The sequence below is a fragment of the Mesocricetus auratus genome, unplaced genomic scaffold (genome assembly GCF_017639785.1).
Source record: "Mesocricetus auratus isolate SY011 unplaced genomic scaffold, BCM_Maur_2.0 Super-Scaffold_100009, whole genome shotgun sequence".
NCBI lineage: Eukaryota > Metazoa > Chordata > Mammalia > Rodentia > Cricetidae > Mesocricetus > Mesocricetus auratus.
The window spans coordinates 72,653,770-72,677,385 of NW_024429193.1; the positions used below are offsets into that span (position 1 = coordinate 72,653,770).

General features: G+C 40.5%; 1 pseudogene; it reads left to right on the plus strand.

The window, feature by feature from the left end:
- The first annotated feature begins 227 nt into the window (after positions 1-227).
- On the plus strand, positions 228-13,176 carry LOC101840018 (annotated as a pseudogene).
- Positions 13,177-23,616: the final 10,440 nt, after the last annotated feature.

Below are 23,616 nucleotides of genomic sequence, written 5' to 3' on the forward strand. Positions count from 1 at the left end.
ATCTAGGAAAACAGACCAAAGCAAGACAGAAGTGGGCTGCTCTCAGGCAGGGAACACTCAGTAGGAACAGGGCTACAGATTTTAAAGGATGCTTGTCAGCCAAGTGGCACAGTCATAGATGAAAGCAAACCCTTTCCCCGCAAACTACATCTTAGAGTATTTTAGAGTATTTCTCCCCATGATTCCCACAAGAGAGGAGTATGACAAAAAGTGCAAGTGATAGCATAATGACAGCAAGTCTTCTGAGGATGGGGACCCTGATTCAGTGCATGTGTGGCCTCATGGTGCTTCGGTCAGCGTAACTGAGGCTTCAATGATGTTTCACGATAAAGGAGCATTCTGACCTTCAGGAGACAGAGTTACCAAGATGAAAACCCCTGGTGGGTGGGTTTTCAACGATGCTCCTTAAATGACATTGAGAATGGGAAATATCCAGTGTTCTCTGAGCAGCTACCTCCTCCTCCATAACACTTGGATAGGAGCAAGAAATAACCTAGTGGTGATATCTCTCTCCTTTTGACCCTTTCCCAGTTCTTGTCTTCTCATAAACACTCTTCAGATAGTCAGTGGTAAGAACAATGTCAAAAGCCCTTGCATAGAAGAGCATGCTCTGTTCTTAGGGACCGATGGACAGATCAGGAGACAGGCTACGCATATGCACAGTTGCCTCTACATTTTAACCCATTGTTTTAAATATTTCCCTTACTTTCTATTTTATGTGTGTGTTGCCTGCATCTGTCTGTGCACTATATTCATGCAGTGTCTGTACAGGCCAGAAGAGAGCATCAGGCCTTCTGGGATTGGAGTTACTGGCAGTTGTGAACTACCATGCAGTGCTGGAAATTGAACCTGGGTCTGATTCTCTCCAGACACCTCATCTCTCCAGTGACCCTTCCATTCATTTCTAACTTTAGAGTTCAGTATATTTTCTTTGGATCAGCTTTTAGGCTGGTCCAAGGTCACTTCTGGGTCCCATCATACTTAGCATTCATTTTTCTCTCATCAAATTTAACATTCTCTCTCCCTCCTGCCCTCCCTTCCTCCCCCTCCCCACCTCTGCAAAGCCCTTTCCTTTATGGTTGCCAAGTCTCACTTTTTTTCTTTTATTGTACATACTTCTATTGTAGAATAATGTGGTCCACAGCATAATTGCAAAGTGAAAAAAGAAAAAAAAGGTGCTTTAGGCTAGGCCTAGCAAGAAGCAAGATTCACTTAATATTCAGCACATTCTACTACACTTCAACTTTAATTTAAAAAAGAACTGCATTAGTCTCTGCATGATAACATCTCAAATGTATGAGGCCCCTTTACTTCTCAGAGCTTAAACTTTTGTGAATTTTACTCCAGACTATTTTCCCAGGGCCGGGGAATGTTGGCAGAAGTGCACGAGCCACTGATGCTACCCATCTGAAGAACTGAGCAGAGCTGCAGGAAGGCCTGAACTTTCCTCACACGGAGGCTACACTAAGGTGAGTCTCTGCAGGAAAATCCCCCACACAACATCCCAGCAGCAGCAGCAAAGTCACTCCTCTGTTCTTACAGTGTGTTCCCATGGATACCTTCTGCTTATCTGAACGATTCGGATGTCAAAACAAGGAGCCCAACGGTGACAGAGAGTGTGCTTCTCACCGTGCTCCCGGGAGCTGATGAGCTCTGTCCCAGAGGGTGACAGGCTGAAGTAACCTGTGCGTCCAGAGCTGGGAGCAGCCGCACGATATAATTAGACCTCAACTGTTCACTGTACTAGCCATCTAAATGAAATGTTTACTTTAGAAGGAAAGCCACTAATTGGGAAGAATAAATGTCAACGCACGGGCACACACACGTGAGGTACTCTACTTCAGGTGGGATATGGAGCCGCAGCAGAACTTAGGAGACACTAGAGAAGAGCCCCAATTGCTTGGTAAACACCCGTGGCTCAAGGGGCTCAGCGCTCTTGAGAGAGTGAGACACTATTGTGCTTGTGGACACTGTATGATTTCTCTGAAGTGCTGATCCTGTGAGAGAGAAAGCTACTTCCGAGGAAGGGGAGAAAAGAAAATAGCCTGACCTTAGCCACTGTCTTAAGGGTTTAGCAAGTAATACACACACACACCCATTTACTAATGAAATTTATCTTTCACTCTTTCAAATACAGAAAACTAAAACTAACACTTCCTGGTGTTGACTAAGCATTGCGCTTAGTTAAGAACCATTGATGTTTTGCAAAGCAGATAAGGCATTGTCTATGATTCCCAAGAAACACATGGAAAATGTAACTACAGATTGGGTCGATGAGTCTAGGTATCATAAATATGTATACCCATTATGATTTGTGTGTTCCAACATGACCAATTTCTTGTTTTTTCACTACCGAGGGAGCTTGTAATTTTTACCTTGAGCTTTTGTCAGCTTTAACCAGAGGCATTTGTTTTTAGAAATTAGTAAGAAAGTTAACAGATGATGTATTATTTTCAATTCAGTGTTCCCTCTGGATAGCTAGGCACTCTGTGCTTTCTGTATTTCTCCAAGTAGAGAAAAACTTTGCCCTTGGATGGACAGCAAAGCACAGGGGAAACAACGTATATGAGGTACCACTCATTGGCCACTTTTCTCTGTTGTTCTCATTTTCTGGGTGACGCTAAGTCATCTTACAGAGCGAGAGGGGGTTGTTTTAGAGCCTTCTGGCCCTGGCTGTCCTGAATGTGGCAGGGGGCCTTCTAAGAGGCTACCCAAGGCCAGCTTTTTATGAGGAAGTTGGATTCACATCATCTATCCTTCTGGCCTTTAGAGGACTGCTGCTCTGAGGCCGAGGCTCATTTGGTAGCTGTTGATTACCTGGTCCCTCCTGGAGACGCGGCAATGAACCAGGAGCTGCTGGGGCTTTCCAGTGTGTTCTAAGGAGGGTTTCTGAAGGATGGGGGCAAGGCGCTTAGCTGTAAGTCTAGCACATCCCTCAGATCTGTGAGTATCTCTTCTCTGAGCTGCTGACTCGTCCATGTGAGTTTTCTGAGTAGATGTCACCCCAACCTCTAGAGACAACTACAGTCCTGCTGCAGAGGATACCTGAGGAGGCACAATAGGAGTGGTACTCTTGATGGCAGAGAAGTTCCTGTTCACGTCTGAGCGGATTTGTCTGTTCCCCATCCCAGTTCATTGGAAAGAAGAGAACCTGCGGGAACACCATATGAGAAGGCCTTTCTGTTCGTGGTGCCCTGGTGTGTTGCAGGAGGGCTGGAGGCAGAGGATGTTGAAGACTACAGGGGTAGGTGGCTCACTGGCAAGCCAGTGTGTGGGCCTGGGATGGACTAGGGCAGAATAGACTAGCGGAACCAGATCTAAGACTGGCTCCCTGCAAGACTGTTCTTATGACAGCCCCTTGGAAGAGAGGCATCAATAGCTTGGTGGGCTGTGATGAGAAAGGGACGTGGCTCCACTTTAAAAGTGGCTTAAAGTACTCCCTTTTACACTGTTCCTTCTTTTTCCTTACAGCTTAAATCAGACTCGCCTTTCAGTGTTGAAGGCACCCCTCACATCTGCAATGAATTTTATGTCAATCAAAAGAAATTAACCACACAACTGAACCAGTTCAATTAGGTATCAATTCATACCACTTTTTTCTAATGTCTTTTGATGAGTAGGTGGGCCCAGATTTTAAGTTCTTCACAGAATATTTATAATAGAAGAAATTGTTATGACTAATAATGACATTTTAAATAGAGATTCATGTGTGCGTGTGTGCATGCGTGCGGGCGCGTGTGTGTGTTTGTGTGTGTGTGTGTATGCAGGTATGGAGGGAGAACTGTAATCTATTTTCCTTGGGTTGCAATGATAGAAAATTTAGAAGCACTCAGAATAATGCTGATTATGCAGTAACTAATAGTGGCTCTGTACACAACTAGCCAAGGCCAGGGGACTGTGCACTCAGGCTCCCCACCGGGCGGGAGTCACCCACCCAGAGACTGCCAGCATCCTGGTCCCTCTCTCCACCCAGGGGACTAAGTAGGCCTGGGCCTGTGTCCGGCCCGCCCTCTAATACCCTATGGGCAACCAGCTGTGACCTGGGGACTACACACTGCACATTCCATGCCAACAGGAGTCAGCCTGCCCAGAGACTGCCAGCATCCAAGTCCCATTCTCCACACACGGGACAGGTGAGATAAGCCTGGGCATTTCTGGCCTGCCTTCCAGTGCTCTGAGCAGAACCACCCGAGACCTAGGGACTACACAATGTGGATCCCATCCCTACAGGGTCCAGCCTACCCTAAGATTGCCAAGTCCCTGGTACTAGGACCACCCCCATCTATGCAAGAGGAGAGCCACCAGAGTATTGGACCTGCTCACAATAACTAATAGTAGCTGCTATTATTGTGAATTAGCAACTTAAGTCATTACAATTTAGGTAAAGATCTAGCTTTGGGTGTTCTTTTATTCTTTTTGATTTGATATTATCTGTTATATATTATAAAATATGTGTAATTTTAGGTTGTAGCCTAAATGACAACTGACACAATTTCTTAGTCTATGTCACAGCATAGACTTCTGACACATTATTCCATAGCTAAAACCAGTCATCAAAGCCAGTTTTTCCAATGCTGGCAATATAAAAGTATCACCTGTTTTCCAAGGCTTACTAAGAAGGCTTTTGGTTCCTTTCCCTTCTTTTATGTATCCAAATATAACATCTTGGTAGAGGTTATGAATCACTGGGTCCTTTCAGAAGGGATCCGGCTCAATGGGAATACACAGAATTAAAGTCTTTGAAAACTAAGTCAGTAAGTGTTACAAAAGGAACACATGACGAAGGAATGCTGCAGCTGAGACTGACAGATTGCTGTAGCTGTAGAAGGTGGATTTTGGTTGAGTTTGAAGCAGGTGATTGACAGGGTCTAAGTAACTAGAAGAGTGGGGGGCAGGACAATACTTGGGAGAAAGAGATGAGCAAAGCACAGTGATATATGTGTGTGAAATGTCATAGTGCAACCCATTATTTGACATTAAATAACATCAATTTGAAAATATAAATATTATAGTCTCAAAGCGGAAATTCATCACTTCTTAGACTGAGAGGACATAAATGCAGGGTGGGGGATGGATCAGTATTTAGAAACACTTCCTGCTCTTCCATGACCTGAGATCTTTTCCAAGCACCCATAAGGTGCAGCTCATAATCACATGTAACTCCAGCTCCTGTGGGTAGACTCGTGCAGACATAAACTTATATACATAGAATTTTTAAAATTATCTTTTAAAAACGTAATATATATGCCTATTTAGAGTATGACTAGAGTGCGGATCTCTGTATCTGTTTCCATCAGTTACTGCGTGAAGGTTCTATGATGAAAGTTAGGATAGTCGCCAGTCTGATTACAGAGGAAGGCCAGGTCCAGAACCATCTCTATTATTGTTAGGGGGGTTGACCTTGTGGATTCCTAGGAATTTCCCTAGCATCAGGTTTCTTCCTAGCCTTGTAATGACTCCCTCTATCAAGATATCTCTTTTCTTACTCTTCTACTCCATCCCTCTACCAACCCAACCATTCCATACACTAGGCAGAGCTACCGGAGTCCCTTCCAAGACAGGGCACAAATACTATATGCATGAGGGAAGGTCAAGATCATGACCACAGAAACAGTTGACCCGAACTTGTGGAAGCTCAGGAACTCTAGACCAACAGCTGGGGATCCAGTGTGAACCAGGCCCTCCTTGTCTGGGCAGGAGTTTTGTAGCCTGCTCTGTGGGACCCCTGACAATGGGACCAGGATCTATCCCTAGTGCATGAACTGGCTTTTTGAAGCTCACTCTTGATGGTGCTTGGAGCTTGGATCGCCTCAACTGAATGTGCCGGGCTTTATTGACTCCCCATAAAAGGCCTTTCCCTTTCTGAGGAGTGGATTGGGGTAAGGTGGGGGGAGGGGGAGAAGGGAAGGGAGGGACAACAACAATGAATAAAAAAATAAAATAGAAAATAATATGAATTGAGTATAAAGGTTAATTTTTTTACTTATTTACTAATTCATTTATGCTGTATACATGTTTTCTATACGTATGTAACACAGTGTTCCACAGCTTGCTTTGTTATTAACAACAGTGAAACTGAGACTCTGAAAAACAAATACCTCTTTCAAACTTATCTATAATGTGGCAACTATGGTTTAAAGCTAGGCTGCTCATTATAAATGGAGGTTTATACATTAAAATTAATCTGTAGACCTTACAGAAATGAAACAATTTTCTTCTTATCAAATCCCACAATAGGCAGATCTCTTTAACTATTAGGATATATTATATCCATATGATCAAAATCCAGCACAATAACCATGAGAGGGTTTGCAGGAAAATTTTCTATAGTAAATATGGTTTACAAGACCAAATTATTTCCTACAAAATAGGGTGTTGGGAAATGCAATGCTGAAATAAGCATTTACAAATCTTAGGGTCACAACTGATCACTTTATAGAAATACTACATCATATTCTTTAATACTATAGGAAAATATCTGTCTTATTTTAGTAAAGATACTGAGAAACTCTAATAAAATAGTAAGAGTTCATTTAATTAAAATATTGTGATAATTTTTATGCAAACATTCTTCAATCTTATGGTGAGTTTTAAAGACTTAGATTAACTATATTCAAATCATTAATATTTTACCATGATATATCTGATTAACTTTTACTTTTTAGGCAAGACTTTTAATGGATTATCTTCATACCATGCATCCATGTATAGATTTGAAAATAGAACTGAGCCAAGACCTTGTACATATTAGTCAAGTACTCTACCACTAAGTGTGTCTCCAGCCCCAGGTCAAACACAGTTGGGGGATGAAGTCTGTATGGCACAACAAACTATCTCATATCCATTCATATGTATTAAATACAATCACATGTATCAAATAATGTATCATCTATTCATTTGCCTCAATTTGTTCATTACATCCTTTCTCTATGTCTCCTTTCCCCCTCCTTTTCCAATTTCTTCTTTTCATCACTTTCACGCCTCCTCTCTTTCTACCTCTTTTGAACTTTCAGGAGCAGCCTCTTTTCATCTGTCTACTTATGGGAGGAGCAGAGATTTTATTCATTCTCTCAAATTCTTAGGAAAAATAACCAGAGAGCTTTATGCCCTAAAGGTAGCAGTGAAGGATTACTTATCCTAATAGTAACTGGAGTCTAATGTAAATTTAGCCTGATCAAAATCATTGAACATTTTGAATAAAGAAACAGAATTCTCATAATAAAATTTCCAAAGATAAGAACTCCTCTCAACATAGATCTTTTCTTTATTTGAAATGAGGAGTAGTTGCATGATTTGGCAAACAGCAGGAGAAACATGACTTGGAAAGAGCTGCCTCAAATCCCTACCTGGCTTGTTTCTGAGACCTGCTGAGTCTTCAAATTAGTTGATGCTCTCTAAGTACAACCTCAGGAATCTTTCCAGAACAAAGATGCTCAGATGCCAAGTCCTCCTCGGAAGTCCCAGAGTCAGGCTAATTCTCCATCAGTTAACATCAATAGAAAAGGTATACAGCCTTTACTCTGAACTAGACTATGAGATGTTGATGAATAGAATTATTGTTGATGATGATAGGGATATGTGAATTACTACCTAAGGTCTCTACATTCCAGTTCCATATTATTTAAAATGCTACACAAGGAGTTTGTTGGATGACTGCATTAAGTAATGACTTTATATGTCTCCATTAGTTGTCTGGCATATCTGTAAATATTATTGATATTGATGACAATAATTATAATGATAAAACAAGAGAAGCAGCAGCTGCTAGCACAGAAAAGAAGCTAACACATTGACGCATATTGGGACCTAGGCCTGGAAAGGGCATATATATATACACACATATACATATGTGTATATAGATATGTAAAATGTATGTACATACATAACATACATATCCATATATATATAAAATATATGTGAAAGGGAGAGAGGGAAAGGCCATGAGAGGAATTGTAGGCATGAGTGCCAGAGGAACCTCATCAGTGAGCAACCTTCAGAGAAATCTGCTCATAAGATTGAGAGGCCTCCAGATCAAACCCCACAAAACAAAGCAAAGTCTGACTTCTTATGCCCTTTTAGGGGTGATGCTTATGTTACAGTTTAGTACAGCATAGTGTACATGATAAAGAGCAAGAAGAAACCAAGTGTCAAATTGATGACTGTCAAGTCACAGCACAGATAGCTTCTTAACTGCCTGCCACAGAGAGAGCTGTAGGAATGTATGGCCTGAGGAAGGGTGTGGGATTAAAGATGAAAATCTGTGTTCCTCCAACAATGATGATGATGATGATAAAGCCAATTTCAAAGCTCAAATAAGGTTGCTTCATGTTCATATAGCAAACATGTGATTCTCTGGTTTCAGGTATTCCACTGCCTAGGTGTCTCCAATTATATGGCGCATGAGAGTTGATTTGGGTCTAGTCACCCATCATTTCCCTCTTCCAAATTACTCCCCAGAAGGTGTGCTTGCTTTCATACTCAACCATCTGCAAATAAGCTGGTTTCCTCTCATCTTAGAAGCCCGTCTTCCTCAGTTTTCTCCCTGGCCTGCACCATGCCTTTACTCCTATAAATTCAGTCACTAAATTCCATCGAATTGATCTACAAGTGAACAAGTGGACTGAGTCACTGGGTCTCTCTTCTTTGAGGGTGCTCTGATATCATTTTGGGGCCTCATCATATTACTAGTAGCTCATTTATTTGCAGGTAGAGAAGTCATGGTCACAAAACCTTGAAGGTTGCCTTTTATGAATACCTCTTGCTCTCCCTTCCATTTGAATTTTTCTAGACAACATTAAGCCTTCTCCTTTTTTTTTCCCTTCTTGGCTGCCTTCATCAGATTTCCTATAAGATCTTTTACTTATACATAGCCTGACCTCCCACAAACCATATTGTTCGGATAGCTCATCTGATGTGCACATCACAATGTCCCTTGGCTCCTCGGTATCTTGTATCCTCACAATCAGAGGATAAAGCCTGAGGTCCTCAGCAGGACACAGAGAGTGCTCTGTGATTTGCCTACTTGCTGGTTGACTAACTCTGCCCTGCAGACCCTTGTACACCATATTCTCATCAGCACTTCTGAATCATTTGGTCTTGCTGAGTCAGAGTCCTGTGTTTTCATATTTCCAGAGCTTTAAATTGCTATTACTACTTTCTGAGTTACTAACCACTCCCCTGCTGAGTTTAGCAACATCTTATATTTTTGTGAGGGATTCTCCACCTTGGATGTCTATTATCTTTGAAAGACATCCTAAATATCTGATGTGTCCAAAGACTCTACTTGCTTTTTTTTCCTTCAGACTCTACTTTCATTATACAGAGTGGGGCTCAATCTTTCTCACGGGTTTACTACCCAGATGATTTCAGTGTGGTCATTATTCATTGCACACACTCTACTAATGCTTCATTTCCTCTCCAGTAACATTGACATTTTTATTGTATCTTATTTTCAGGTCCACTCTCCCTACTATAGTATGGACCATGCTGTCTACCTCTATAATTCATGAACCAGTGTGAGGAATCTCGGCTGCATTTGCAATCCTGCTGTGCTATTTTTGACACTTCCTATGTCAAGTGCACACTGTTCATTTACAGTTTGTATTTGTGTGTTTGTTTTTCTTAGTTGTCTTTTTTTTAGTTTTGAAAAGCAATTAAATGTAACATCAAAAATTCTATGTATGATTGCTGTTTGAAATAATTTCATTGTGAAAGTCAGAAAAAAAATCAAAGCCAAAATTAGGTAAGAGCTGAGTGCTCTGGAGTTGACTGGAAAACTCCGAAGTCCTCTGCAGAAGCTCATGCCAGGATCCATCACTTCTCTTTTACCTCTTCAAATTTCCTTAGCGTTTTCTAAGCCATCGCTTCCTTGTCTTGTCGCTGTGACAAAATACCTGTGAAAAGCAACTTACGGGAGGATGAGTTCCCCTAGCCAGCAGCTGGAAGCCATGTCTCACTCCCCTCGTAGTGGCGAGGTCATGGCAGCCAGAGCTGGAAGCAGCCATCACACTGCGTCCTTAGTCTGGAAGCAGAGAGATGACTGCTTCTGTTCAGCTTGCTTTCTCTTTGTTAATGCTGTCAAGGGTGTCAGCCCATGGAATAGAGGCAATTTCCACTAATCTAATCTGGAATCTCACGCAGAGACACACCTAGAGCTCTGTTTGCATGGTGAGCTTAAGTCCAATGGCATTGACAATCAAGATTAACTATCATAACCACTATTATGTCTTTTTCTGGTCAAAGTTTCAGAATTCAGATATTCACAGAAATAGCTCAGAAGCACTTATTATGTGTTCATGTATTCTTTCATGCTTACTCGTGCTGTGTAATTCTTCATTAAAGGTTATGTTTTACCTATCTAAAAACATATAATGGATGTCTTAGGGTTTGGGAGTGTTGTGTATGGGTTAGTGCTGTGATAAAACACCATGACAAAAACCAAACTGGGGAGGAAAGGGCTCATTTGAATTAAACTTCCACATTAGTGTTCATCATTGGAGGAAGTCAGAACAGAAAATCAAACATGGCAGGAACTTGGAGGCAGGAGCTGATGCAGAGGCCATGTTTAACTCTGCAAAGCTGTGTTTCTTTGCCTGCCTAGAACACCTGATTGGTCTAATATAGAGCTGAAGTTCAATAGCTAGGCAGGAGGGAAATAGGGCTTCCAGGCAGAGAGAATAAGTAGGAGAAAAAGAGAGATCAAGGCACAAGAAGAGGAGGGAGTGGGGGCGTCAGGGGCTAGTCATCCAGCTACACAGCAGGCCACAGGGTAAGAAGTAAAGAAAGGTGTGTAGGACAGAGAAAGGTAAAATCCCAGAGGCAAAAAATAGATAGGTGGGATAATTTAAGTTTAAAAACTGGCTAGAAACAAGCCAAGCTAAGGCCAGACATTCATAAGAAAGAATAAACCTCCATGTATTCATTTGGGACCTGGGTGGCAGACCCCCCCAAAGAGTAAAGAGCCCAAGAAGCAAAGAGTAAAAACAACAACATTAGGTTGTGACCCATTCATATCCATCTGATTTGAGATGAATCTCTTGGGAAAAGACTTTCTTGAAGGTGGGGCTGAGGGCTCCCCTGTAGGGAGTTTAAAGGAACCAGGGAGTAGCCATTTGCATCATATTTAGATTTGCAATATATTACCCAATGCTTGCCTTTGTGATATCTGTGACACTTAGTAGGGATCTCTCTGGAAATACCTTTTTCTGGCATGGACAGTCTCTCTTAAAATGCCCAATTTGTTGACTTGACCAAGACCAACAGGGAGCATTAGATTTTAGGGCTGCTTGCAAGAGCCTCTGCAAAGACACAAAAGAGATTTATTTGCACAGAGGGATAGAGGGCAAGGAATAAGAAACAAACATGGAGGATAGAGGGTATTTGCCCTGTAGGGACAAAGGTCTGCCTTTGGATAGGGAGAAGACAGCCCTGGCACGTGGGGAAAGGGTATTCCATGTTAGGATGAGGTGTTTAATTTTAATTGGGTGAGTCAATTTGGTGAGCCAAAGGGGGCTTTTTCTTGCTGGACTTTAATGCTTTGATAACTGGACCTTAGTAGTCAGCCTCAGGAGGAGGAAGTGGGAAAATAAGGAAACAGACCTTGGTGGCCAGCTTTAGGAATGTTTGGGGGAAAATATCTACTGCTTGTGAGTTGCACCAAGACATTTGGATCAAAATGACTTTTTCACTTCCTTCTAGGACAAAGTGAATGACAGGAGGAAGTAAACGATTTAAGAGCTCTCGAGGATGCCTTTGTGCCAGTTATCAAACTGTTTTGGAACAGAGATTGATATGCTGTTTGCAAGATTACCATTACAGACTATTCTGGATGATATGGATCTATGAGATGATAGTCTGCTTAAAAATTTAAATATTAGGTGCATAAGAAGCCCTAATGGTTGCTGGGTAGCTGATGAATTTTTATATCTAGTAGCAAACACTGGCAGCTTTAGGTTAACCCTGAGAGCCATCAAATTATGGGCCAAATACCACTGTTTCTATTCTAATACATTGGGTTTCCTTGGCCGTGTTTCCTGGGCTATCTTAGTAGCAAGAACTTGCTAGCTTTATCCAAGTGCAATAGCATCCAATCTAGTACATTAATTTTTCTTGGTGTTTTCTGAGTGGGAATGGTCAAATCCAGTGTTGTTAAAAGAACCAGAAGAATGAAATCTTAACTTGCCTGGGTGGGACCCAAGAGTGAATCCATCTTATGGATTTACACCCATATACCCACAGCAGAACTCCACATACAATGTGTCTGTTTCAAATGGAATGATCATGATTGAGGGGTTTAAGCAAGAGCTTGCTGTCACACAGAAAATTTTGCTGAATAAAGCAGAATGGTCCAAACTTTTTGAAGCACCAAGCTGTTTTCAAAAATATAAGCATTACATTGTACTTCTGGCAAGTGCGCCAACAGAGAAACAGCGTTCAGAATTGATGGGCTTGGGTGAATCTAAAATCCGAATCCTGGTTGGGAGCCTGGAAAAGAAGGAATCCATTACTTTGGCACAATTGAATTCTCTGTCATTTCCAGCACCAAAAGAAAATGTTAACGGAAGAATTTCATACCATCCGGGTTATTGTGTTAATGTTGAAGAAGCCAGGAAATTCTGAAATTCTCAGTGTTGACCTCACCTGTCACATTTAGTCTTTCACAGATACAGTTACAGACAAGCAATAAATGTAAGATGTTTGCAGTGGATTTGAAAATAGCTGCAATGCATTGAAGAAGAAAGGAACATCAGCTACTTTCAAGTCATGTTCTTCAGAAAAAGGAAACCCACTTAACAGAGGGGTAAGTCTGACAGCTGTGAATGACAGCAGCCTACTCTTGTCTGTGGACAGTGAACACAGCATGTCTGCACCTTCACCTTCTGGCCCTCTGAAGACAGGCCCACTAACAGGAAACCCTCAGGGCAAAAGCCGTCCGGCTCTGGCTGTTATGACAGCATCAGTGACCAGCATACAGTTTTTTTGCAGCATGTGAGGCTCATAGCAAGCTCGGGGATTGCCCTTAGTGAAAACATCCCTCAAATTCCCTCACAACCTACCATTTCACCAATGACCAGAGTAGTTTCTTCAACATATCTGGTAAACCATCCATCTAAACCTTCAGGAAATACAGCAACCAACATACCCAATCCTATAATAGGAGTCTACAATACTAATTAAAATTTCCAGGTGCAAATTTAGTCTACTCGTTTCGTTTACACATAGGAAAATTTGTTTATTAAGTAATTCATGTAACTATATCATTGTTTAAGCAAGCAGGAAACTTGGGTCTCTTGAAGCCTAGTTTTTATTACATGAACACCAGACTATTTTTTCATGTGATGTGTGTAGTGCCCCCTGCCTGGAATTTTCTGTTACATGGTATCTGTACTCCTCGTATTTTCAAGCACTATTTCAAAAGCAGATAATGTATTTCTTCATTACAGATATAATAAAAATAAATGCCAAACATCTTGGAACTAAGAAAAAAAGAATATAATCTAGCCTGGTGGAGATGGTGCACTTGAGAGGCAGAGACAGGCAGATCTCAGTGAGTTTGACGCCAGCGTGGTCTACAGAATGAATTCCAGGACAGCGAGGACTGTTAAGCAGAGAAACCCTGCTTTGAAAACCCAAAACCAAAACAACCAACCAATCAACCAACCAAATAAATACTAAATAAACAAGTAAAGAATGTAATCTTACTGTTTTTAGGCACAGAGAAGAAAAGAGGAAGAAGGACAAGGACTATAGGGGCCATGCTTGCCACGACTGTGTTGGTCAGAGTCCCTTCACTGATGGACTTGGTTAAAATACAGAGGAGGTCCAGGAGCCTGCTCAGCACATCATGAGACTACTTCTTCCTCCTGTAACATCTTCACATTCAAGGCTACACCCGTATTTCAGTTTCTCTCAGCCAGAGATTCACACTGATAATAATAATGTGCTTCCAAATAAAAAAACGCTGAGGACTCACACACTCTCGGGCCAGCTGTTTCTTATCTTCCTGCGTGTTGAAATTCGTGGGAGTAGATTCTAATAATCGCTTTACATATGGAGACTGACACTTGTCGTCTTGACAAGCAGTCCACACCTGTTGGACCATTTAAAGCCCTGCTAAAGATCTCCTCGGGGTAGGATTTACATTCACTGGAAAAACAGACTTCAGGTTGTTGGTTTGGCCAACAATCATTGTGACTAGAACAAAGCTGTGAAAACATTCTAACTGTGGTTGGTGGTGACTAAAATTCTTCACTGTCTAAGCTATAGTGTTCAAACCACGCATTCAAGGAAGGAGAGAAAGAAGACAGCAAGAAGCCTTTACTGGGACCTCACTGTGACTTTCTCCTCCTTGCCTGAAATGTCCTCTTTCGTGACACAGCAAGAAATTCTATCGGTGCTGTCTTGATATCCTCCCCGCTTTTCCTTTTATCTCTGTCTGCCCCTAGAAAAATGCACTGTGCTTTAACTGTTCCTGACCACCTTCCTCCACCCCCCTGTAGACACCGGGTTACAGACATAATAATAGGACAGAAGAATTCCCACAACGAACGTCCAGCCCTAGCTTCCTCTCTGTGCATTTTTCAAAGCTCTCACCCACAGCTCTACATCAAAGAGGCCCCCTATAGAAAACCAAGGGTGCATCTTGGGAATTCAGACCAAAACTTTTCTAACTCAGGCACTTTGATTCCTTTCTGTTTTGTTCCGTGCTTAGTCTCCTGCATTTGAGTCACTCTGACCCAGCAACAAATTACCATTCAGTCCCCAACCTCCTCTCATTTCTTTTACCAGGAGGTTCTTTTAACCTCTAGTGCTCACACCCCCTGGGTTTGGGTACCGAATTGCCATTATTGCCAGGGTATCCCCAACAAGACTGCAGTGCCTGTGGGTAGGTAAAGGGCCCAGAGCTGAATCACTCTGGAGATGGTTTCAGGGAACAGCATGTGCTTCATTGCATGTGAGCAACTACTACGTACTTCCGTAGTCTGCTGACTGTGGTTGCTTAGCACATGACCTGGGATTGGACAGTGAATGCTCATCTCTCCAGTGTCTCTATGTGGAGGAAGCTCATTAAAAGTGAGGTGGAGAGTGCAGACTTATCTACAGGCCAGCTATGCACTAGTCATGAGAGTTCAGAATTCAGTGTTCTGACTTAAATAGCATGCTTCTTATTTAGAAGCACAGCATGCTGAGTAGGCTGACCGCGAACACATGTATATACTTACACACATATAATAACACACATGCACACATGAATGTAAAATAATTAGGCAAAGGATTTGAACAAGTGTTGCCTTAAAGAAGACAAATGGCTAACCGGTAAATAAAAAGATGCTGTGCATATCAAGGCGAAGTACAAGTAAAATTCATGATTCATTATTATGTTATAGGATGACCATTCAACCATCATTAGGATGATGCTAGCCAGTGACAGCAAGGATCTGGAAAAAACTGAGCCCCTTCTCAATTTTTGGCAGCAATATACAATGATGCAGGCAGCATAGAAAACAATATGGAAATTCCTCAAATATTAAAGGTAGAACTACCTTATGGCTAAGCAATCAATCGTATGCTTGATGTTTATTGAAATATTGATATTAGAATCTGAAAGAGACCTCTGCACTTCTGTGTTCTTTGCAGCTTTATTTGCAATAGGCTAGTTGTAGAAGACTGTGGTTCAAACAGTGCAAACTATTCAGCATTCAAAACCAAGTAAAGTCTGCCTTCGTGTGATAACACAAAGGGACCTGAAGGACATGCGCTGAAGAAACAAGCTACTCACTGAGGAAAAACACCTTGTAGTTCTTATTACATGAGGGTTCCAAATAGCCAAACTCATAAGAGTTTAGGATTAAGTGGTGGTCACACATGGCCCAAGGAGGAAGAAATAGACTTGCTGTCTAACAAGAATGAAGTTTTGATTCTATATGATGAAAAAACTTCTCAAGATGTGCTCTACAATAATATGTTTATAATTACCAACGTTATCCACTTAAAATTAATAAGGTAGATCTCATCTTATATGCTTTTTTCAAAAAAAATAATGCAATTGCTAGGCTTCCTATTAAAAGACTTCAAAATGATGAACTCTATTATTCAGTTTCTAAGTGAAAAACAAAGACCTGGTCAGTGCTAACCATGTTGATTGCAACCTGGTTCTTAGGCCTTATTGCTAAAATTTGCATGCTAATTTACTTGATGGATGGCATAGGAAGGATTGCCAATGCACATGTGAGTGTGCTCCTGTATGCATGTGTGCATATGTAGGTTTAGAGAAACAAGTACTCTCAGTGTAGATGTTTTTCCTTTGTCCATCGTTCAGCAGTAATTTTGACAAGAAATGTCCAATTTCATTTCTAGTCCAAGCTTCTCATGTTTCAATATGCAGCATCTTAGCAATTAGAGGAAAGCACCACACCCATTATTATGAACGGTCCTACAATTTTAAATAGTAGTTCATTAATAATTATAGCTTTCAGAGAAGCCATTATGTAAAGCTTCTTTATAGATATGCCATGATGCTGGCACATTAAGATATTTGAGAACAACTCCACACGAATGATGGCATGACACTGAGACTTATTGTTTTAAAATGTATTATCACATTGAAGACACCAGTAGAGGCTTATCAATAACGGCAGTGTTTGTCTCTATAATGTAGAAACATGATCAGATTAACAAAAATGAAAGTTAATTGGCCCTTATAATTTATATTGATCCCAGTTGTATTTTGTAGATTTTTTTCTCTAATTCATTTCTTTCACTTCATTTCACAATGTCATATATTTTTGTAACCACGTAAAAAATAAGAGGCTCAAGTATTCTATTATATGACTTTTTGAACACATGTAAAGATACTATATCTTGTTTTTAACTTGTTTTTCATTGTCTTGAGTTCTAAGGTCCTAATGTTTGAATTCATGTGGGGTAAGTATTCAGACTTCTAACAAGGGCATCAATATAGGGGCACCAACAATACTGGCCGTAAGTTTCTAGGTGCTCTATACTTCACAGAAACATTCCAGGTTGGCCAGCATGCTGCTGTGTTCTGCTTTTGGAGGTCACATTTCTAAGATGATTTCACCCTTTTCTCCTAGAGGACGATGGGCCTTGACTCTCTTGACTCACAAAGCATGTAGAACTCAATTACTGTAGGCTGTATTTCCGGACACTCACCAGACTGCAGCCATGAGTATCCCTAGGTTCTTCTCAGGTTTGGTGTTTGTTCCTTGCATTGTGGAAGCTAAGAAGTGTGAAGGATTTTGAGCTCTAGTTTAGTTGATAAAAGGGTTGTGGCTCAGAACCTACATGAGCCTTAATTCCTCAATGGAACAATCTAATTTATTCTTTGAACTGAGTGACACTAAGCTATGCAAAGTATGTTCCATGATAGTGCAATTTTACCTTAATGGATAATTTCCTTTTCTTTCTCCGAACCTTTACCCTTTTTAGGGCTTTATTACACAGTCCTCCTGATTCTTGCTACAGCTCACTCCCTGTGTTGAATTAGATAGAAATAAATCCCAGCACTTTAACTTATATTCCATTCTATTAAAAAATCACAACATGATTTTGACATTCTGGGATTCTGATGTTTGCCTTACTATGTTCTTGGGTCATTGTGGGCTTTTGAGACTAAATATTTTACAAGTATGCCATTCTTCTGTCTAATATCTTTCCACAACAAACACTCAACTGTCTAGGCTTCCCTTACTAAATCATTTTCTTTCTAAATTTTGCCACAAGAGTCTGCTTTGAACACTGCACTTGATCTCACATGACCATGCTTGTGTGAACAATTTAGAAACTGAGTCTAGTTCGCTGAATGTGGGTGAGGGCGATAAGGGAATCAGCTTGTTTGACAGCAATTTCTGCAAAGGCAAGAAAACAGCCTCATCAAATGCTTGGGCAAGAGTTCAGTTTTTGATGTCAAAGCTTCATCCCATAAGACAATCTTTACAGCTCAAGGCTTAGAATGATGAAGAAGCCCCACCCTCCTGAGTTTTTGGGTGGAGGAAGCCTCAAAGACCTTTCTGAGTGACTGACTATAAAATCCCACAGCAAGATGGATGAACACTGTGACATATGATCTGCTTCTATGCTAGATCTGGGCTAGGCATGACTGAAGAGAGCCTGGGTGGCTGCTCATTGGCACTGAGGAAGCAGACAAAAACAGGGACTATAAAGTTTCAGTGCCCGTTCCCAGAGAGGTTCTTGCCCACAAAAGTACCATAATAGTCCCAAACAGCATCACCAGCAAGAGATGAAGGTTCAAACATGTGAGTCTGGGCAGGAATGTATTTCACATTCAAATTACAGTAATGACTTAGGTCAGTTAAATCAAGACATTTTCCACATACATACACTGTTACACTGGAGTATAATGATGAAAGAGTTGAGACATAGAATACAATTGATGTATCATTATATACACACTTATAATTCCTGAAGCTGAATTGCTCACCAGATAAATGCTTATCTTTTAACTCATAAACTCTTTACATTATGAAGCAGAGAGAAGTTTTACTTTTAACCCACTTCTCCAATTTAGTATACACAGTGCTTACATCTATCTTTAAAAGAATTACCATAGAAATATTTAAAATTTAGATACACAGCATCTTCAATTTTTCACTTGAAATATTATTTCATATATACATATCACCTGTTTATGAGTTATATCCATACATAACTACTTTAAAAGTTATTTTGGACTGACAAGATAGCTCAGAAGGCAAAGATACTTGCCAATAAGCCTGGTGACCTCAGTTTAATTCCAGGATCCACATGGTAAAAGGAGAAAATAATCACCTGCAAATTGTTCTTTGACCAACACATGTATACCTCAGTATGTGTACCCACATATCCACACACCCACACTTGCACATGAATGTGCACACACACACACACACACACACAAGTAAATACATAAGTAAATAAAGTTATTATTTGGCTATAATTTTCATGGAGTTTAATATATCACCTATTTGATTTTTATCATCTGTAGTATGTGTTTTATCCTTAATTTTGTTCCAACTGGTTCTTTACTATGAACTATAAGAAGCTTAAATTTGTCAGTGTGACAACTTACATTCAATGAAGTGTAAAATATCAGTATATTGATCATTGCGTTTCTCAAGTGTACGACCCTGGTGTAATGTTAACCTAAAGTACAGCAAATCCCAAGGTTTCAGAAGTGTCCTGCACCCTCCCAGGCACCACTCTCTTGGGGAGAAGCAAACTCTGAACTCTTGATTTCTAACCCTGAGGTTTACACATGCCTGTTTAAAAACTCAGGGCTAAATCAGTCAAACCCTGTATACCCTTTTCTGTAGGCTTCTTTTACTCAACACCAGGTCTCTTAGATTCATTTAAACTGCTGGAAGATAAATGTTTTCATACTGCTGGATATTATACATTTCATGAGTATACAGTATTGTCTTTCATTTCCTATGGGTGGGGGTACCCGTCAGTAATCTCAGCAGGAACAGAACCAATGGAATGGATATGTACAAAAGGGATTCTTTAGACTGACTTGCACACTAGAAGCCGATTAGAATGTAACGGCTGTCTGTAACACTGGAGAGGATGAGAAACTAGTAACTGTTCAGTCCACAAGGCTGGGAGCCTTAGCACTCCCATTTTGGGGCTGGGTAGAGGATTTCTGGAGATCTCTATTCTTCATTTCATGTTAGAAGGCTGATGCATCTGGGTCTTGATGTCAGTGGAGGATAACAGCGGCAGAGCCAACATGGTAGATTCACTCTCCAGAGGGAGCAAGACCAGGCAGGCAACAGTATCCCTACTCTTCCCTCAGACCCCTCTATCTGGGCTTCTGACAGGAGATTCTGTCTCCTTTGTGGGAGGGTCTTGCACACACAGTTGATCCTCCCGGAATTAACCTCACAGACCCACCCAGAGGCACCTCTCTTAATTATGACTGCTCTAATCAAGTTGACAACCAAGATTAACCATCCCAACATTTTTATTATAGACCAAGTCACCCCAAGCACTATTTTTCTGCATGATATTTAGTGAGGATGTGTACGTGTGCCTGCTAGGAGCACATATCACCAAATCGCAGGATGCTTTTCTGCTTCAGCTTGCATGATTCCCAAACACAGTTTCAAAGGGATTTGTATGTCCCCTGAAGTGTATGGAAGTTTCAATTATTCCTTTCCTTTCAGATGTACATGTACATTATTCTGGACAAATGTGATGGCATTTTATTTCCTTCTTTGACTTAGCAACATTATTATTTGTAACTATTTAAGTTGAATTTGCATGCTGTGCACTTAACTTACTGGAAGTACAATATCCAATGATTCTTCGGTAAATTTTTAAGGTGTTGCAACAATCTTCATATTCTAGGAGACTTTCCTTTCAAGCACTCACATAACATAACAGTCAATTAGTTAATTTCATACTTAAGAACGTATGTTGATTATTCTCAAAATTTCTCATAAATAGACATGTAATTTGTAGCCTTTGGTGTCTTTCACTCGGTGTAGTACTTAGAGATAAATTGAAACTATTTATTAATTTTAAACCTTTTCTTTTTGTTTCTGAATATACGCACATTTTAATAATGAGCTCATCATTTAATAAGCATTAGAATTTTTCCAACATTTAATAATGCTGCTGTAAGCATTGTATACAAGTCTTTGTGTGTTGACCAGTGTTTGATTCTTTTGGGTGGACTCTAGGAGTGGAATTGCTTGGTTGTATGGCATATTCATTTCATCCTGCTGAGTAGCAAGTGATCAAGAGTTTTGCTTCTTAAAACAGCACCCTTTGGTACTGGATAACCAACTCATGACCTCTTCCCCAGGATGATTACTGCTCACACTCTCAGGATTCATTACTTGCTGGTTTTGTCGGTGTTGTTGTTGGCTTGTTTGTTTTGCCTAGAGTTATGAACTTGTGAGCTTTCCTCCTTCATATTAGTATATCTATTTCTGTCATCCATGTTCAGGTCACGTTTAGGTACTCATGTTGGTGACATAAACATACAAGTAACATTTTTTTCCTGATCAGACAGAACACACATGTTGCATGCCCACTCACTCCAGATAGGAAGCCCAAGGCAGACCAACTGTGGATGCCACCAAATGTGTTGGCAGCAGGAGATATTGGCAAAGATGATCTGGCTGCTGGCAGGGTCGGCACTGTTAGTGATACGCTAACATGAATCTCCTTGTTGGGAACTGCTCTCAGCTCTAGGGGCCCCTGCAGTCTCTGTCAGACTCCGTCTTCAAACCAGCAGTGGAATAACAACACAGTCCTTTGTTTAAGATCTGTTTCTCCTTTCTTGTTACAATCTCCCTTTTTGTCTCCAAGTCAGCTAATTTATAACATATTCAAAATTCCTTATGGCACAACCCAACACAGTCACTAGAACAAAAACCTTGGTGGACTTAACAGCACAAATCCAGAGAGAAGCATTTCTAATTGTCTATTCATGTGTGATTATGTTCCCTGAAAAGCTGACAGCCAAAGAACTGTTGTCTACATGACTGCAGTATGCTGCTACAGTTATGTCTGCACCTGATGAAGAGTCTGTGTTTCTGTGTCTTCATAATGTGACATTGTCAGTGTTCTTAAACATGTGTTTATATTATGTGTATAGTTATACCTCTTAGTGTTTTGATTTCAGTTCTCTAGTGATTGATTAATGCTGTTCATTTTCTTTTCATGGGTTATTTAGATAATGTTTCTTCTCTAGGGAAATGTATATTTAAATATTTTGCTCATTTATTTTTTCTTCTTATTGACTCATAAATGTCTGACATTTTCTGAATCCAAGTCTATAATCAGAAAAGTGACTTATAAATATATGCTGTGGCTCTATATTTTTTATTTCCTTTTCATGATGACTCTGAAGGACAAAGCTTTTTTATTAATTACTTACCTCATTTATGGTTAGGTGTATATGTGTCTGTGGGGGAGGGGTATGTGTAAATCAATGCAGATGTATCTGCAGGCTGGAGGGAGCCATAAGATCCTCTGAAGATGGAGTCACAGGTGACTGTGATATGCCTGAGTGGTCGTTGGGAACAGAAGTTCATCATTTGCAAAAGTTGCTCTACACTACCATAACCACCCAGCCATCTCTCCAGATGCAGAACAAACACTTTTATTTTGGTAAAATTAAAATTCATATTTGTTTTTTATAGACTTTCTATATACGAACTCACTGCCTAATAAGGATCATGAAGATTTTCATATTTTGGCATTATATTTTTAACTCTTGCCTTTAGGACTATGATACACTTCCAGTTAATTCTTATCTGCCGTATGCAGCATCATTTTGTTTCAGGTGCCTATTGTTCCTTAAAATTAAGTCACAAACTTACTGATTTAGCATTTGGCTATGGGGACAAATCTGTCAGGGAAAGTGCTTGCTGTGCAGGCATGAAGGTGTGAGTTCAAACGCCAGGGTCTTTGTAAACAAGGCAGACTGTGATAGCATTTGCATGATACATCCCAGATCTCTGTGGCTCACATGGCGGTAAGCATTAAGACAATGAGACATACCATCTCAAAAGACAAGGTGGATGGCTCCTGAGGATTAACAGCTGAGGTTGACCTGTGATCTCCAAGCAAACACATGCATACTCACCTGCATATAGATGAGTAAAACGCACACACACACAGGCAAACGCATACACAAATAAATAAAAAATATAAATAGATAAATATTAAAGCCTTGTTGATAAAAAGAAATTCAACCTTAAATTATCCATAACACAATAAAGACGAAATAATATACACTGATATTTTAATAATTGACAATGATAACTGCAGTCATGATGATATGGCTAATATGTTTGAATGCTTGCCATCTGCTATCCCCTGTATAAACACCTGTAAGTGTAGAACAATTTTCCACAGACTGTGAAAACATCAACCATTCATTGAGGTCAGAATCTGTGCACAGCTTAGCTGGAGTTTTGCATCAGGATTTCAGCAAGCTTTGGCCATGGTGGTCAGCAGACCTGTGGCATCAGGTAAGTATTGACTAGGGGAAGATCTGCTTCCATTTTGGCACTACTGTATTCCATATGCACCACACTGGAGGCTTCAGTTTCCCACTTGCTGTTTGTTTCCTTGAATTTCTTCATTTATGGTTCTTCCCGACTCACATCACTGGCTGAATGAGAAGAGGCTGTGTGACTTCTCTAGCAAGCACCACTGGCACATTCATCCATGTAGAGTGCATCCATAGGTGATCACAGACATCTCCCACGTTTTGCTATGCTCCAGTGCCAAAATGGAGTGGGCAACACAAGGCACAAGTACCTCTGGAATTAGGAGACTTTGTCCTTCATATGCTCAGCACATGTTCAGTAAAGAACTGTTCATACGAAGGCTAAATAGCTTGGCATTCAACACATGCTTATAGTGCAGAGGCTTGATAAATGTGGTTTGATTCCAAATGGTGCAACTAGAAATCCAGAATTGGCCTTTATTACACTAATATCACTACTCACCAATAAATAAGCTTTTCATCATAAAGGACTCAGCAAAAGGAAAAATCAGGCTGGAGATATGTCTCATCAATTAAGAACACTTGCTGCTCTTGTAGAAGATGGGGTGGGTTCCTAGCTTGAAACCATC